The following is a 14,130-nucleotide window of genomic DNA, read 5'->3' as shown; positions in this document are numbered from 1 at the left end:
ATAGATAGAATGATGGATGAATAGATGGATGGATGGATAGACAGATATTCAATAGATAGATAGATAGATAGATAGATAGATAGATAGATAGATAGATAGATAGATATTCAAGTCCCTCAGCATAGTAGCCATTTCTAACAAAATGCTCTCAAGAGCCTAGGTGGATCATCTTATTATAACTTATTATAAGCTGGTGAGAGTCATAGCTGTTCTTTCATGCAGTTTCCCTGTTGCTTCTGCCAATGAAATTACACATCTGCGTGGTTGATGAACTGCATGGCATGAATGTACCTGTGACCCAGGATATTGCTGTCCCTTAGGGGAGGGGGAAGGAGAAGGGGTGTTCATGATGGGACATCATAACTGAGATCAGACTCTGGCTGTTTGGGAGATTTTGACAGACAGATCACATCATTCTTCTCTGACAGGTTTACTTCTAGTGGCCATTAAACATGCTAAGATATTCCCCACCAGGGAGGGGAAAAAAATCAATAGCTCCCCTCCACATCCCAAAGGACAGGAAGATAGCATGCTGCCTCTAGGAACAATCTGTTATTTATATATTCTGTTCCTCGGTATGGCTTAAATACCAAGCACTTGGTCTCTGCTCTTTGCTCCCTGCAGAGGCCCTTAGAGCTTTGCTCATCCCATCCTCGGGATGCGGCAGAAAGAAATATCTTAGCATTTATTGATCACTCCAAGGGAGACAGATCCTCCTGTTTGTCCAGATCCATCTGGGATCCTGTTTCTGTCGTTCAGAAATAGCGAGGTTTTCCTCCAAGGATTTGTTTCCCTCTCTTCCTTGCTGGGAGCTTTGCAGGACTGGATTGGAAGAAGATTAAAACCAAAGCATTATTTCCCAACTCCAATTGCATTTGATGTTCAAGGCAGGGGCCCTTATTTTCAATTTGCATTCCTGAGATCTGAAGTTTGAAGCCAACTTTGAGTTGAAATTCTGAAAGCTGTTAGGGAAATTGCCTTCCAGTTCTGTCTCTTGTTCTTCCTGGCCCCCCTGCAGATTGAGCTAGATGTCTGTCTGAAGGACAGCTGTGCTTATGTTTGCCTAACCTGTTTATTCAGGCTCTTCAATGGGAAAAGGTATATTGGTTTCTTGCTCCTTATGTCCATGATCTCCAGTCAAGGATCTTTCCTGGTACTGCAGCTTGAGTTCATCTTCTATAAGAAATGTCAGGGGATGAATTTAGGGGCGGATGCTTTAGTGTGGAATCTCTCCATCCATCCATCCATTCATCCATCCGTCCTGTGATGACCTGAGGCGTGGCATGGAAGCAACACAGCCAGAGAACAGGTCTAACGCCCCTATATTACTCCAACTTTGCCCCCAAATGACCCCACATTTACTAGAAGGCCTGGAGCCAAGCTCTCACATGCACCTTCAACACCCTCTGGCTGCGAGTAGTCCAATAAGCAAGATTAGCAAAGCAGCATCCAAGGCCAGCAGCCCAGCGAGGTAGACGAACTGGGCAAGGCACACAAGACAGAGCACAGTAATCTCCAGACGTTGGCAAGTGCACGTGAGGCTCCACAGATTCAGCACTTCAGGAATTCAGCGTTTGTTCCTGACAAATGCCCCTCCCCACAGTGTTTCCTTAAGCCTCATTCCCCAGGTGTGCCTTGTGAAGATGGGCCGGGCATTCTTCTCCTGAGTAGCCTGCCCAGTCTGCGTTGTTCTCGCCTTCTCTCCACTCTCCGTGCTCTCGGATCAGGAGGGAGTGATCCTTGCTCATCGGCTGAGTTCCGTCTCTCGTGTTCATCGGGGCCCCTGTTCCTCCCTGCCTACAAGCTGTTCTAAACCTGAAAGGTCCTGGCCTGACTGGCTCTGCTCTTCCCCATTTTCCTCCATAGTCAATGAAGCCGCCCCCTCCATCTCTGTGGGCTCAGGGTTCCAGCTCGTCTTTCCCCCCCCCACAGATTCAGGCTCTGATGGGGCCATGACACATCCCATTCCAAAAGTAGCAAATTGGAATTGTGTACCTGCTCCTAGGAGAGCTACTATACCTTCTTGTTGGGTGTGGAGCATCGATGCTGAGTAGGTGCACACTATAGCCTGGAACCGGGATGAAATGTAAAATTTGTTACTACCGGTTCTGTGGGCGTGACTTGGTGGGGGGTAATGTGACTGAGTGGGCGTGGCCAACTTTTTTTTTTTTAAACTTTTAGAAGCATTTTTTTCTACAACCTCTTCCGCCGAAGAGATTGTAAAAAAAAAGCTTTTAAAAGTCTGTGATGATCAGGCAACTCAGCTGGGATCACCAGAAGAAAAAAAGCTTTTAAAGGGTTCTGACGATCCCAGCTGAGTTGCCTGATCGCCAGAACCTTTCAAAAGGTTTTTTTCTACAACCGCTTCAGCCGAAGAGGTTGTAGAAAAAATGCTTTTAAAGGATTCTGACGATCCCAGCTGAGCTGTGCGATCATCAGAGCCTTTTTTTTTTTAACTTTTAAAAGCCTTTTTTCGGCAGAAGAAAAAATGTTTTTCAAAGTAAAAAAAAACAACCTCTGATGATCGCACAGCTCAGCTGGGTATGGTGGGGGGGGGGGGCGGGAATTTTTGCTACCGGTTCTCCAAACCACCCGCCACCATCACTACCGGATCAGGCGATCCGGTCTGAACTGGGAGCATTTCACCCCTGGCCTAGAAGTAAGACAAGAAAAGACTTTGCTTGGGACACCTTTCCTCGCCCATCATCCCCTGCCACTTTGCTTACTTAGGATGGATTTAGCCGAGACTGGCTGAGCCCTCCCACCTGCTTCTCAGCTTGAGTGGTCTGAGAGGGGATGTTGAGAGCTCTAACCCAATTCTATTAGAAAGCAACCTTAGAACCACTTTATAAATACAATGGTACCTTGGTACTCAGCCGCTTTGAAACTCATCGAATTTGGTACTCAGTGGATTTTGACCTGAAACTTTTGTGCTGGTATTCATCATTTGTTTGGTACTCAGCTCACAAGATAGGATTTGTCAATGTTGGTTGCCTTGTGACTCACTGCATTATTCCTTATGGGAAAAGGTTGTTTGGTACTCATCATTTTTGGTAGTCATCGCATCTCCCAGAACCAATTAATGTTGAGTACCGGAGGTATCACTGTATAAAGAACGTGTGTATTCTGGTGATGTTCTCATAACAAGCCAAACTATGTCACTTAGGAACTTAGAAAGTGCCTTCACACAATCTGCCAAATTTGGTTAATTTTAATCTCGCTTGTTTATTTGTTTTTTCAGGTATATATTATTAATGTCCAATATCCAATACTAAACTGCCTGATTTTGAAATTGAAGTGTGTATATGTGAGTGCTTACTTAAATAAGCAGTAATACAGTATTTTCTTCAAACAGGGTTGGAATCCTATATTTTCAAAAGCAAGAAAGGGACATAGGAATTGAGTAACAAAGCCTTGATTAGAACACAAGAGGGCCTAACTCAGAGCCATTTAAAAACACTTGGTTGACCTGAAGATATTAAATCTTCAGATCTCCTACTTGACTTAATTTGGAGGAAATGTTTGTGAGAGCTAACCCCAATACCTTCTGATCATGATTTAGATATTGGCCGTTCCTCTTGAATTAGAAAAAGTGAACATTCCTAGGAATCACGCTTCGATCCTTGCAAAATTTCTCAGATTGTTTAAGAAGCAGGAGCAGGAGTGCAGCCATTCACTCTCCTTTAGAAGCCCCAGCAAGTCCTCTTCCTTCCTTCCTTCCTTCCTTCCTTCCTTCCTTCCTTCCTTCCTTCCTTCCTTCCTTTTTTCTTTCTTTTTCTTTCCTTCCTTCCTTCCCTTCCTTCCTTCCTTCCTTTGTTTCTTTCTTTCTTTTTCTTTCCTTCCTTTTCTTCCTCCCTTCCTTCCTTCCTTTCTTTTTCTCTTTCTTTCTTTTTTTCTTTCTTTTTCTTTCCTTCCTTCCCTCCCTCCCTTCCTTTCTTTCTTTCTTTCTTTCTTTCTTTCTTTCTTTTTCTCTCTCTCTCTCTTCTTTCTTTCTTTCTCTCTCTCTCTTTCTTCTTTCTTTCTTTCTCTTTCCTTCCTTCCTTCCTTCCTTTTTCTTTCTTTCTTTCTTTCCTTCCTTCCTTCCTTCCTTCCATTCTTTCTTTTCTTTCTTTTCTTTCTCTCCCTCTCTCCCGATGCAAAGCTGACTTCCACTGCTCTTTTCCTGCCGCAGCGTCTCTGCTGACGCCAGGCTCAGCTGGGTTCCAGTTAATTAACCATGTTGTCTTATCGGCTCTCTTGCACACATCATCCAGCCTGCATGCGAATTAACTCTGCCTGCGATAAGCCTCATTGTACTTAGCCCTGGAGAGCCCCACGCTTCCTTCTCAGACTTCCTTTCCCCTGAAATAAACAATCCAGCTTCCCTCGGCCAAGAAGCCTCCTGAGCTATCCACAATTTCCTTTGAAGTGGGCAGGTCCATTAATTGCATGGTTGAAAAATCGAGCCGTGCGTTTCCTCTCTCTCTCTCCCCACTCCACCGTCTCCCAAGGCCACCCTCTTCCCCAGTCGGTTGACAGGTAGTCCTCAAATGAACCACAGTTGGTACCAGGATTTCCATAGCTAAGCAAGGCAGTTGTTAAGTGAGTCGTGCCCAATTTCCCCTCCCCCTTTTGGGGGGGGAGGCTGGTGGTTAAGCGAATCACTGCCATTGTTCAGTGAATCTAGCATTCCTCATTGATTTTGTGTCAACCCTGAAGCCATTTCTGGAGTATCTTCAGGGCTGCCACAACTATGCTGGTTGGAGCTGTGGGAACGGGCGGGGGGAATAGAAATAGCTGGGGACCTGTAGCCAAAATAAAGTTTTTTCTCCTGGGAACCAAGGACGTTGTCAGACCTAGAAGCCATCTTTCTACCTTTCTACCTTTGAGCCTTCAGGCCTGCCACAAAGTCTACTGTGGGAAAATGGGAGGGGGGAATTGCATACAGTGAAGAGGATATGTAGTCAAAATAAAATTCTTTTTAGAAAGTCAAGGCCGTTGTGCCCTGCAGCTGTGCTGAGAAGAATGAGGAGGTATCTTCTGTTCTGGAGGGTACCTGATTGGTTCGTGTGATGGACATGTGGGTGAAGGGCAAGGACTTGAACTTGCTTTCGGGTGAGGAAAACCCGGAAGCTCTCAGATCCGGGTTTTCCCAAATGTGCCAATATGACATCTCTAATAAAAATTAGTTTTGAGGAACTTCAAGCCTCAGAGTTTGATTTCGTTGGGGGTTTTACTTGGAACCTGGACATTAACCCGAATCCCTAGTCAAACAAAAGCAGCTCTCACGAGTTTCAGGGTGCTGCCTGGGGTCCTGAGCCCCAAGTGTCGACCCAACACCGGGTGACACAAAGACTCAGGGAAGATGGAGGACAGACGTTCTCACCAAGTATTGGGGAGGCGTGGATTGAATCCAACTGGAGTTGAGGCTGTGGCCGGATTGGATTATGTGATGGACATGTGGATTGTTGGGGGGGGAGAACTTTGACTTTTAATTTGGGTGGGGAAAACCATGGGACCTTCAGAGTCGGGCTTTTCCCAGATGTGCCAATATGACATAAATCATAATAAATCTGGACTTTGAGGAACTCCTAGGCCTCGGAGTTTTCATTGCGTTGGGTCCGTTACCTGGAACCCTGGCACTTTGCTTGTTGGGAGCCAGCTGAGAAGGTTGCCCATGGCGATCACATGACCCTGGGGTGCTGGTTGCCAAGCACCCCAGTTTTGATCACATGACCATTGGGGATGCTGCAATGGTTTTAAGTGTAAATACTGGTTGTAAATCCCTTTTTTCCCCAGTGCTGTTATAACTTGGAATGGTTGCTAAATGGATACGTCAATGTTTCAAGTAATACACCCATTGCAAACAGAACCCGAGGCAGGTTGATTCCTCAAAGAACAGTTTTATTTGGGGATACCATCTTGGCACACAGATGGGTGGAAAACCAACTCTGAGAGTTCCTGTGTTTTCCACCACCTTAAAAAGTGAAAGTTTCCCTTTTCTCCCAAACAATGAGTCACATTGTCCAATCTGGGTGCTGGCTGGTTGCCTGGTTACTTTTCTCCTCCTCCTCTGGCCAGCCAGCAGTTGGAATGTCCTTGGCTCATAAAAGAACTATTTTGTTTTGGCTGCAAAACCCCAGCTATCTCTACACCCCGCTCAGCTCCAGACTTTGTCAAGCCTGAAGCCATGTGAAGAAAATGCCTATAGAAAAAGCTACAGAAAAGAAAACGGCCCCAGCCAGGTCAGCTTCAGGGTTGACAGGATCATCCCCTCTTTCTGCCTCTGCTTCCCCACTATTCCTCAGGAGAGGAGATAAAATCATTTCACCTGGTAGGGGCAGATGACAAAGGGAAAAGGAGGTGGGAGGGCCCCACCAGTCTCTGCTAGACTCATCCTATGGAAATGGAGACACTGGGTAGCATTTTTGTGACGGCCCGGTTCTAGACCAGTGGCTCCCAACATTTTGGGCATCAGGGACCGGTTCCATGGAGAGAGAGTTTTCTGCAGACCGGAGTGGGCATGGTTTCATGTGCTGCCTGCATCCCGCAGGTAGGATAGAGTAGAGTAGAGTAGAGTAGAGTAGAGTAGAGTAGAGTAGAGTAGAGTAGAGTAGAGTAGAGTAGAGTAGAGTAGAATAGAATAGAATAGAATAGAATAGAATAGAATAGAATAGAATAGAATAGAATAGAATAGAATAGAATAGAATAGAATAACAGAGTTAGAAGGGACCTTGGAGGTCCTATTGTCCAACCCGCTGCTTAGGCATGAAACCCTACACCACATCAGACCAACGGTTATCCAACATCTTCTTAAAAACTTCCAGTGTTGGAGCATTCACAACTTCTGGAGGCAAGTTGTTCCACTGATTAATTGTTCTCAGTGTCAGAAAATTTCTCCTTAGTTCTAGGTTGCTTCTCTCCTTGATTAGTTTCCATCCCTTGCTTCTTGTCCTGCCTTCAGGTGCTTTGGAGAATAGCTTGACTCCCTCTTCTTTGTGGCAGCCCCTGAGATATTGGAACACTGCTTTCATGTCTCCCCTAGTCCTTCTTTTCATTAGACTAGACATACCCAGTTCCTGCAACCGTTCTTCATATGTTTTAGCCTCCAGTCCCCTAATCATCTTGGTTGCTCTTCTCTGCACTCTTTCTAGAGTCTCCACATCTTTTTTACATCATGGCGACCAAAACTGAATGCAGCATTCCAAGTGTGGCCTTACCAAGGCATTATAAAGTGGTATTAACACTTCAGGTGATCTTGATTCTATCCCTCTGTTTATGCAGCCTAGAACTGTGTTGGCTTTTTTGGCAGCTGCTGCACACTGCTGGCTCATATTTAAACAGTTGTCCACTAGGACTCCAAGATCCCTCTCACAGTTACTACTACTGTAGTAGTAGTAACTATGCTGGGGCTTCACTTGTTTGTGCGGCCCAGTTTCAGGCATGCCACGGACCGGAGGTTGGAGACCCCTGTTCCAGACCTTTGATGGAGAGAAATAGTATTTAGCCTTCTGTCCCAGTCCAGGGAAGACCCAGGGAAGCCATGCATTTAAGAGAAGGGGGATTTATGGTCTGTGGGAATGGCCTTGGGAGACACGGGAGCTGCAGACTGGACAACAGGTGTGTGAAAGATTATCTCAGCTCACAGAAGGAGGGAGGGTGGGGGAAACATTTCCTTCGTTTCCTGGAAAGTACAAGGAAAGGAGGGGAGAAATACGTTCAGTCTTGCAAGATTCTGTTTATGTAACTTTGCAATAAAGAGCCCAACATACCCAGTTCTGCTTCTCGGTCAAGACTGCCTTGAAGGGATAACAGGAGACTTAGCTGCCAATGTTCATCTAAGTCTCCTAGCATTTTGTTTATGAGCTGTAATGAAAAAATGGTTAGCCGTTGCCCAAGTAATAGGCTCTTCCCCCCACGCAACAGTTCTCAAGTGAAGATGGGAAGACATCAATACTGAATAGTATTAAGAGCCCAAAGGAAAAAAAGATGTAAAGTCTATTTTACGTGACAGTTTTGGTGTATTTCTCTCCTGAAAATGGCTGTGGAATCCTGAGAATTGAAGTCCATACATCTTCAGATTGCCAAGGTGGTGAAACTTTAGAGAAATGGTGGAAGAAGCAATGTGGAACTGCTTAAACAGAATTACAGAGTTGGAAGGAACCTTGGAGGTCCTCTAGTCCAACCCCCTGCTTAGGCAGGAAACCCTACACCACTTCAGACAAATGATTGTCCAGTCTCTTCTTAAAAACTTCCACTGTTGGAGTATTCACAACTTCTGGAAGCAAGTCGTTCTATTGATTTATTGTTCCAACTGTCAGGAAATTTCTCCTTAGTTCCAAGTTGCTTCTCTCCTTGATTACCTTCCACCCATTGCTTTTTGTCCTGCATTCAGCTGCTTTAAAAACTTAATGCTTCCAGATATTTTGGACCTCAATTTCCATCATCCCTAGCTGCATAGACATTGGCAAGATACAGGTACTCCTTGACTTACAACAGGTTTTTTTTTTAATTTTATTTTGTCACAACAGTATACACAAACATCGACATAAAAAAACCCCACATCATAAAAGAAATATATATATATATAAGTAAAAGTATGCAACAGCTATGTTAATTTGATATAATGAAGGGAACAATAGGACAGGAACAGTAGGCACTTTTGTGCTCTTATGCACGCCCCTTATAGTCCTCTTAGGAATGGGGTGAGGTCAATAGTAGACAGTTTTTGGTTGAAGATTTTGGGATTTTGAGTAGAGACTATGGAGTCAAGTAATGAGTTCCAAGCATTAACAACTCTGTTACAGAAGTCATATTTTCTCCAATCAAGTTTGAAGCAGTTGACATTAGGTTTGAATCTATTGTTTGCTCTTGTATTACTGCATTATTGCAATATTGTATTATTTGCTCTTGTATTGTTGTTCATTTAGTCATTCTTCAAAGTTACAATGGCATTGAAAAAAAGTGACATGACCTATAAATAGACTAGGGAAGAGCCACTTAACAGAATAACAGAGTTGGAAGGGACTGTGAAGGTCTTCTAGACCAGCCCCCTGCTCAGGCAGAAAACCCTATACCACTTCAGACAAATGGTAATCCAACATCTTCTTAAAAACTTCCAATGTTGGAGTATTTACAACTTCTGGAGCCAAGTCATTCCACTGATCAATTGTTCTCATTGTCAGGAAATACCTCCTTAGTTCTGGGTTGCTTCTCTCCTTGATTAGTTTCCACCCATTGCTTCTTGTCCTGCCCTCAGGTGCTTTGGAGAATAGCTTGACTCCCTCTTCTTTGTGGCAGCCCCTGAGATATTGGAACACTGCAATCATGTCAGTAGAAAGTTATAGCTGCCCTTCTTTTTTTTTCTTTTTTTTTCATAAAAAGTTTTATTTTTACAATCATATCAAATAATTCCTCCAATGTACAGTTATATACAATTAGTCGGGCTTGCCCAGTCACCACCCCCCTTTTTAACACTCTTCCCTCTTCTACCTTCTTTTACTTTTCAGACCTTCCTCTCCTTCTCTTATCTACATCCTCTCCTCCCTCCACCCTACACCTTCCTTCTCCCTCTTCTACCCCTCTTCCTTCCTCTTCTCCTCTTTCCTACCTCCTACTCTCTCCTCTTTTCTCCCTCCTCACCGTTCTAAAATGGTAACTATGCAGACCCGATCGTACATTAATTATATTTCTTCAATAATCCCTGTACATTAACCATCACTCCATCTCTACCAAACCCCCAATTCCCTCCCCTTACCCCCACCCCCATCCGACTTCCCAGAACAAAATGCAGGGTATCAAAACTAACAATCATAATCCAAAATAATTCCTAAATTATAATCTCTAGTCACACCACACTTAGTCACACTCTCAATTCCCTCTCCTTCAAAAATATATCTAATACAAAATATTTCCTAAATTTACTCATATGCTATTCAATATTTTTTTATCTGATACTTATTTTAAATATAATCAATCCACATTTTCCATTCTAGAATATATTTTTCTAGTGTATAGTCTTTCAAGTAAGCGGAGATTTTGTCATCTCTGCCAGATTTGATACTTTGAGTGTCCATTCTTCGATTGTAGGTAATTCTTCTTTCTTCCAATACTGAGCAATCAAAAGTCTTGCGACTGTTATTAAGTTCAAAATCAATTTAGTCTCTATAGCTGTGTAGTCCATAATTATTCCTAGTAGAAAGAACTGCAGTAAACTTAATCTTCTTTTCAAAATATTCTGCATGATCCACCATACTTTAATCCAAAATGCTTTAACTTTTTTACAAGTCCACCATATATGGTAATAAGTAGCATCTTCACAATCGCATCTCCAACATTTAGCAAGATCTAATATGTGTTTCTTGTAAACAGGTAATGTCATTTTTAAATTGTTTCAAATAATGAAATACTTTCCTTCTCTTCTACGGTGAGTTCAGGCCATTAACATTCCAAGATAGGAAACTTTTGGAACACCAGCCGCAGATCACATTTTACTTTAGGCCTTGCTCCTCCCACTGTTTCCGCTGTAGTAGTTGCCAGTTGTTGTTGTGCCTTCATCTCTTGTTCCTTGCGTTTAGCAGCAGCTCTTTTCAACCTTTGTTCTTTTGAATCTAAACCCGTCGTAGGTATTTCCAACACTTGTAATAAATCTTCTTCCATCACAATCTGTTCTTGTACCTGCTTCACTTCTCTTCCTTCACTTCAGCCTCCTTCCTCTAGCTTCCAATGGGGAAGACTTCCAACTTAATACCTCAACATAAAATTCTCTTGCTTTTCCAACCGTATTGAAACGATATACTTTCCTGCATAATATACTATTATACCAGTTGGAATATCCCATCTATATTCAATCTGATGTTTTTAAGTTCATTCACCAGGAAGGCAAATTCCTTCCTAGCCCTTAACATTTTGGTGGAATTTCCTTTAATATCAAAATATCTTGACCAGCAATCTGAATCTTCTCCCCTTATATGAAGCTTGCAAAATCTGATTTCTCACTGTTCTGTTTGTAAAATAAATAACAACATCCCTTGGCAACTTTTTTGCCTTGCTATCCAAGAATTCACACGATATATTTTATCAATTTGATAAGCCACATCTGCTGGACGAGCTGCTAATATCTCAGCAAATACTTCAGAAAAATTTCCTTAAATTCTCTTCCTTATTTTCTTTCAAACCTCGAATTCTAAGAGCAAATTCCATATTTCTATATTGTATCAAAACTATTTCATCCTCTGTTTTTCCATTTTACTTTGAAATTCATCCATTTTATTTTCTAATTTTAAATTATGTTGCTTAATTTCTTCAACCTCCTCCTCCAATAAAATCACATTCGTTGCCAAACTTGTACTGCCATTACAAATCCTTCTTTAACTTCTTTATTTCCCACTTGAATTTCTGATATCTGCTCTTTCATTTCAGACATCTCATCAGTTATTACTTTAAATTTTTCTTCTATAAAGCCTTTTAAGTTCTCTTGTAACGCCTCTAAATTCAATGTTCTAGTCTCTGCTGTATGAGCTGGAGAGGCACCAGCTGATAAAGTTCCAGAGCTCTTTGTTACAGTAGACTTTAATTGTTTGGCTGCCATCTTCTATAAAATTATATATTTATTTATTTCCAACTTAATATTCACTTTAAATCTTCTTAACCTCTAAAAAACACAGTCTTTTAAAGCAGTATTTAAAAATCTCCCCTAGATTCTATCAGCAGGCAGCAAAGAGTTAAAGAGTAAAAGCAGCAAGTAACATGCAAATTACCAACTGCAGACCCAACGCTGAAAGTATCGCTTTCGCTTTCCACTCGTTAACTTGTTAACAATTCGCCTCCATTTTTTTACTGTTTTCAAGCTTGTTACAAAGTATCGGGGAATCGGCTTGGCTACTTGCATAAAGTTCTCCCACTTTCGTTCTGTCCGGTATAATCCTTTATTGTCCAAAATAAATCTCGGCGTTTGGTCGTGGTGATTGGTTCCGCCAAAGCAGAAGAATCCTCGGATCTGGAGCACTTCGGGTTACTGGAGGGAACTTAACCCTTCAAACCCCTTTTTTCTCAGGGGCTTTAGGGAAATTCAACCTCTGCCCTCAGCTCACCCCTTCTCCTTCTCCCGAAGAGGGGGTTTTCCGAACCGCTGGACAGCAGATTTAAGCTGTCCTAGCGATTCCACATAATCCAGAGGTTGGTGATCATAAAGATCACCGCCATCACCTACGGTGCCAAACCGGAAGTCTCTTAGCTGCCCTTCTTAAAGTCCTTGGAGATTAGAAGGTGATTCTTGGAGATTGCATGATAAAAGCTTTGTTTGGGAGTATCTGACTTAGATACAGGTTAAAATGGCACGAAAGAAAGTGAATGATGATCGTTTTTCAAATTTAGAACCATTGGCAGCATCCCCATGGTCATGTGATTGAACTTCGGATGCTTGGCCATTGGTTCATATTTATGACAGCTGCAAGTATTTTGGAGATCACGTGATTCCCCTTTTGCGACCTTGTGACCAACAAACTCAATGGGGAAGCCAGATTCCCTTAACAGCCGTGTTACTGAATTGACCAGAGCAGTGATTCATTTCACAGATGTTCTGTGGCAAGAAAAATTGTAAAACGGAGCAAAGCTTACTGAACAACTGTCTCGCTTAGCAACAGAAATTTGGGGCTCTATTGTGGTCGTACGCTGAGGACTATCTTTTTGGTATGGTAGGTCATCTTAAAAGGAGATGGTGTGAACAACCAGATGCATGGATTGCAAAATTTCGAAGGGTTGGCATTGTTGGTAAAAGTCAGGCTCATATCAGCAACAATTAATAGTGTTCCATTTTTATTTCATTATTATCTTTTTTTATTTCTCTGTCCTTCTGAATTCTGAATGAATACATCTTATTGAAACAACCTGAAAGCTTTGGATGAAGGAACTCTGTAAATAGGCAGGGATCTTGGGGGCCCTCAAGTGGCCACATATTTATTTATTTATTTATTTTTATTTGTCAGGCATGTATAAGATAACAGGTAAAAGTATAAACATAATTTGAATACATGAAAGGAGTAAGAGTAAAAAGGAATATTAGGACAGGGACGGTAGGCACGCTGGTGCGCTTATGCACGCCCCTTATAGATCTCTTAGGAATGGGGTGAGGTCAACAGTAGACAGTCTAAGGTTAAAGTTTTGGGGGTTTGGGGAAGAAACTACAGAGTCAGATAGTGCATTAACAACTCTGTTACTGAAGTCGTATTTTCTGCAGTCGAGTTTGGAGCGGTTTACCTTGAGTTTGTATCTATTGTGTGCTCGTGTATTGTTGTGGTTGAAGCTGAAGTAGTCATTGGCTGGTAGGACGTTGTAGCAGATGATTTGATGTACTTAGGTCAGACCGAAGACAGTGAAGTTCTGTCTTCCAGACCCCAAAATTTGGAATCTGTTGGCATAAGGTATTTTATTGCGGGATGAGGAATGGAGGACTCTTCTTGTAAAATATCTCTGGACTCTCTCAATTGTATTAATGCAGTGCGGGTTCCATGAGCTGTATTCGAGAATTGGTCTAGCAAATGTTTTGTATGCTCTAGTTAGTAGTACAATATTACCAGAGAAGAAGCTACGCAAGATTAAGTTAACAACTCTTAGTGCCTTTTTGGCAATGTTGTTACAGTGGGCTTTGGCATAGGCTGTGGCAATCCTTCTGGGCATTTTGCCATATTTCAAGTCAGAAAGATGCCTTAAAAACTATTAAAACATACCAAAACCTTAGGACAGAGATGTGGGAATCTATGGCCCTTTTATGACTTGTGGACTTCAACTCCCAGAATTCCGGAGCCAGCCACTCCATTCCCGCAAGCACTGTGAAAATCCTTCCTGCCCTACAATACCTTTGATTGCAGCTCACACTTTTCCTAGCCAATATTCAGTGCCACAAGGACCAGAAACTTGTTTTCTCTTTATGAGTGCCAGCTCTTCTTAAAAACATTAGTTCTCTTTCCCACCACTAAAATTCCAACATGAATTTGGTACTGCAAGGAGGAGGGAGAACTGAAGTTCTTGGTCGTGCTGACTCTTAAGAGTAACCGCAAGCCATTTTTTCCAGGTTCTCTCACTTGTGAAATCAATTTTAAAAAGTCCTTTTAAATTGAAATATCTCAAATAAAATGTAAATTAAATGATCTT

General features: G+C 42.3%; 1 protein-coding gene across 4 annotated transcripts in view; it reads left to right on the top strand.

The window, feature by feature from the left end:
* The window catches only part of LOC131204628 (mitochondrial peptide methionine sulfoxide reductase-like), a 73,688-nt gene that overhangs the window by 48,731 nt on the left and 10,827 nt on the right, over positions 1–14,130 (top strand). The window lies entirely within an intron of this gene.

Source organism: Ahaetulla prasina, chromosome 10 (genome assembly GCF_028640845.1).
Source record: "Ahaetulla prasina isolate Xishuangbanna chromosome 10, ASM2864084v1, whole genome shotgun sequence".
Taxonomy (NCBI): Eukaryota; Metazoa; Chordata; class Lepidosauria; order Squamata; family Colubridae; genus Ahaetulla; species Ahaetulla prasina.
Note: the sequence above shows the minus strand (reverse complement) of the source record. Positions and strands in the feature narration are given on the sequence as shown.